The sequence below is a fragment of the Mandrillus leucophaeus genome, unplaced genomic scaffold (genome assembly GCF_000951045.1).
Source record: "Mandrillus leucophaeus isolate KB7577 unplaced genomic scaffold, Mleu.le_1.0 Scaffold33, whole genome shotgun sequence".
NCBI lineage: Eukaryota > Metazoa > Chordata > Mammalia > Primates > Cercopithecidae > Mandrillus > Mandrillus leucophaeus.
Window position 1 is genome coordinate 2085818 of NW_012103476.1, and position 4817 is coordinate 2090634.

Here is a 4817-nt window from a genome sequence, read left to right on the forward strand (position 1 = left end):
AACGCCTCTCATCAGCAAAGCCTAACTTACAGCACAACTAAAAGGGATTACCCTGTGTTCCCCAGGGAAGAGTGTAGGAGGGGGTGAAAATAGTGCTGAGTGAACAACAGACATTCCCACACAGAGATGAACATAACTTAAGTTGCTAAAACCTAGCAAAGATAAAGTGGAAAAAATTCTTAAAACTAAGTTTGGCAGTAGGAGTGAAAAATTATAAATCATCTCAGCAACAAGTGACCTCAAATAAACACATGAATTAACACTCTGTAAAAATACTGCCATACTTTGATATGAAAGGACACTAAACACTCATTGAATTCGCCTGCAGCTCTGGGGGCTTCTGTGGCTTTCTTCTTTTTCGGAGCCAGGCCTACACACCAGCAACCATGTCCAAGGAACCTGCAGTTGGTATTGATCTTGGCACCACCTACTCTTGTATCGGTGTTTTCCAGCACAGAAAAGTAGAGATAATTGCCAATGATCAGGGAAACCGAACCACTCCAAGCTATGTTGCCTTTTCGTACACCGAATGGTTGATCAGTGATGCTTCAAAGAATCAAGTTGCAATGAACCCCACCAACACAGTTTTTGATGCCAAACGTCTGATTGGATGCAGATTTGATGATGCTGTTGTCCAATCTGATATGAAGCATTGGCCCTTCATGGTGGGGAATGATGCTGGCAGGCCCAAGGTCCAAGTAGAATACAAGGGAGAGACCAAAGCTTCTATCCAGAGGAGGTATCCTCTGTGGTTCTGGCAAAAATGAAGGAAATTGCAGAAGCCTACCTTGGGAAGACTGTTACCAATGCTGTGGTCACAGTGCGAGCTTACTTTAATGAGTCTCAGTGTCAGACTACCAAACATGCTGTAACTATTGCTGGTCTCAATATACTTAGAATTATTAATGAGCCAACTGCTGCTGCTATTGTTTACAGGTTAAACCAAAAGGTTGGAGCAGAAAGAAACGTACTGATCTTTGACCTGGTAGGTGGCACTTTCGAAGTGTCAGTCCTCACTATTGAGGATGGAATCTTTGAGATCAAGTCTACAGCCAGAGACACCCACTTGGGTGGAGAAGATTTTAACAACCGAATGGTCAACCATTTTATTGCTGAGTTCGAGCGCAAGCATAAGAAGGACACCAGTGAGAACAAGAGAGCTGTAAGACGCTTCTGTACTGCTTTTGAACGTGCTAAGCATACTCTCTTCCAGCACCCAGGCCAGTATTGAGATCGATTCTCTCTATGAAGGAATCAACTTCTATACCTCCATTACCCATGCCCAGTTTGAAGAATTGAATGCTGACCTGTTCCACGGCTCCCTGGACCCAGTAGAGAAAGCCCTTCGAGATGCCAAACTAGACAAGTCACAGATTCATGATATTGTCCTCGTTGGTGGTTCTACTCTTATCCCCAAGATTCAGAAGCTTCTCCAAGACTTCTTCAGTGGAAAAGAACTGATAAGAGCATCAACCCTGATGAAGCTGTTGCATCTGGTATAGCTGTCCAGGCAGCCATTGTGTCTGGAGACAAGTCTGGAAATGTTCAAGATTTGCTGCTCTTTGATGTCTCTCCTCTTTCCCTTGGTATTGAAACTGCTGGTGGTATCATGACCATCCTCATCAAGCGTAATACCACCATTCCTACCAAGCAGACACAGACCTTCACTACCTATTCTGACAACCAGCCTGGTCTGCTTATTCAGGTTTATGAAGGTGAGTGTGCCATGACCAAGGATACCAACTTGCTTGGCAAGTTTGAACTCATGGGCATACCTCCTGCACCCTGAGGTGTTCCTCAGATTGAAGTCATTTTTGACATTGATGCCAATGGTATCCTCAATGTCTCTGCTGTGGACAAGAATACAGGAAAAGAGAATAAGATTACTGTTACTAATGACAAGGGTCGTTTGAGCAAGGAAGACATTGAACGTATGTTCCAGGAAGCTGAGAAGTACAAAGCTGAAGATGAGAAGCAGAGGGACAAGGTGTCATCCAAGAATTCACTTGAGTCCTATGCATTCAACATGAAAGCAACTGTCGAAGATGAGAAACTTCAAGGCAAGATTAACGATGAGGACAAACAGAAGATTCTGGACAAGTGTAATGAAATTATCAACTGACTCGATAAGAATCAGACTGCTGAAAAGGAAGTATGTGAACATCAGCAGAAAGAGCTGGAGAAAGTTTGCAACCCCATCATCACCAAGCTGTACCAGAGTGCAGGAGGCATGCCAGGAGGAATGCCTGGGGGATTCCCTGGTAGTGGAGCTCCTCCCTCTGGTGGTGCTTCCTCAGGGCCCACCATTGAAGAGGTTGATTAAGCCAACCCAAGTATAGAAGCAGCATTGTTCCACAAATTTAAAACATTTGAAAGAGCTAAATTTGCAGCAAATTCTGTGGCAGTTTAAAACAGTTGAGCTGCTATAGTAAGTCACTGGACATTCTCAATACTTGAATATGGAACGTGCACAGGGGAAGGAAATAACATTGCACTTTATAAACACTGTATTGTAAGTGGAATTAAATAAAACTATTTAAAATTGGCACCAAAAAAAGAAAGAACATAGAATTGAGTTAGTTCTAAGAAAGTCCATGTATGTGTGGATACATAGATACAATTATCTAAAGGATAATTGCTGTGGATGTCAATCTAGATAATTGTAGTGGATGTCAATCTATCGTCTTCAAAAACATATGAATTGAATTAACCAATTATCCTAGTACTTTTCAATTTTCCAGTAAAAGTGACCTTCCTTTAGAGAAAGCACATAATCAGATTTATGTTTTATGAATCTGAGATATGATGAAGAGCAGTGCATTGTAACAGGCTTAAACTCATCTTCTTTTAATCTTTTTTGTTGAAAATATTTAGTTTGTTGTTACTTATTCTGCTCAATATGTTGACTTAAATCTTTTTCTTTGTTTTTATTTATTTATTTTATTATTATTATTATTATATTTTAAGTTCTAGGGTACATGTGCATAACGTGCAGGTTAGTTACATATGTATACTTGTGCCATGTTGGTGTGCTGCACCCATCAACTCATCAGCACCCATCAACTCGTCATTTACATCAGGTATAACTCCCAGTGCAATCCTTCCCCCCTCCCCCCTCCCCATGATAGGCCCCGGTGTGTGATGTTCCCCTTCCCGAGTCCAAGTGATCTCATTGTTCAGTTCCCACCTATGAGTGAGAACATGCGGTGTTTGGTTTTGTTTTTATACTTTAAGTTCTGGGATACATTGTCTCAGCCCAAAATCTCGGCAAAGTCTCAGGATACAAAATCTATGTGCAAAAATCACAAGTATTCAGGTGCACCAGTAATAGACAAACAGATAGCAAAATCATGAGCAAACTCCCATTCATGATTGCTACAAAGAGAATAAAATACCTAGGAATACAACTTACAAGGGATATGAAGGACCTCTTCAAGGAGATCTATAAACCACAGCTCAAAGAAATAAGAGAGTACACAAACAAAATGAAAAACATTCCATGCTCATGGATAGGAAGAGTCAATATCGTGAAAATGGCCATACTCCCCAAATTAATTTACAGATTTAATGCGATTCCCATCAAGCTACTATTGACTTTCTTCACAGAATTAGAAAAAACTACTTTAACTTTCATATGGAAGCAAAAAAGAGTTCATATAGCCAAGACAATCCTAAGCAAAAAGAACAAAGCTAGAAGCATCACACTACCTAACTTCAAACTATATGACAAGGCTACAGTAAGCAAAACAGCATGGTACTGGTGCCAAAACAGAGATATAGACCAATGGAACAGAACAGAGGCCTTAGAAATAACACCACACATCTACAACCATCTGATCTTTGGCAAACCTGATGAAAACAAGCAATGGGGAAAGGATTCCCTATTTAATAAGTGGTGTTGGGAAAACTGGCTAGCCATATGCCGAAAACTGAAACTGGACCCCTTTCTTACACCTTATACAAAAATTAACTCAAGATAGATTAAAGATTTAAACGTAAAACCTAAAACAGTAACAACCCTAGAAGAAAACCTAGGCAATACCATTCAGGATATAGGTATGAGCAAAGACTTCATGACTAAAACACCAAAAGCAACTGCAACAGAAACCAAAATTGACAAATGGGACCTAATTAAACTAAAGAGCTTCTGCACGGCAAAATAAACTATCATCAGAGTGAACAGGCAACCTACAGAATGGGAGAAAATGTATGCAATCCACCCATCTGACAAAGGGCTAATACGCAGAATCTACAAGGAACTTAAATTTACATGGAAAAAAGCAAACAACCCCATCAAAAAGTGGGTGAAGGATATGAACAGACACTTTTCAAAAGAAGAAATTTATGGGGCCAACAAACAAATGGAAAAAGTTCATCATCACTGATCATTAGAGAAATGCAAATCAAAACCAAAATGAGATACCATCTCACGTCCATTAGAATGGTGATCACTAAAAAGTCAGGAAACAGTATTTTATTGATGATTTTTGTGTCGATGTTCATCAGGGATATTGGTCTAAAATTCTCTTTGTTTGTTGTGTCTCTGCAAGGCTTTGGTATCAGGATGATGTTGACCTCATGAAATGAGTTAAGGAGGATTCCCTCTTTTTCTATTGATTGGAATAACTTCAGAAGGAACGGTACCAGCTCCTCCTTATACCTCTGGTAGAATTTGGCAGTGAATCCCTCTGGTACTGGACTTTTTTGGTTGGTAGGCTGTTAATTATTGCCTCAATTTCAGAGCCTGTTATTGGTCTATTCAGGGATTCAACTTCTTCCTGGTTTAGTCTTGGGAGAGTGTATGTGTCCAGGAATTT

At 40.2% G+C, this 4817-nt stretch overlaps 1 pseudogene across 1 annotated transcript; it reads left to right on the forward strand.

The window, feature by feature from the left end:
* The first annotated feature begins 314 nt into the window (after window positions 1–314).
* LOC105545466 lies at window positions 315–2329 on the forward strand (annotated as a pseudogene). Its single transcript, XR_001006927.1, has one exon. The product of XR_001006927.1 is annotated as a heat shock cognate 71 kDa protein pseudogene (transcript).
* Window positions 2330–4817: the final 2488 nt, after the last annotated feature.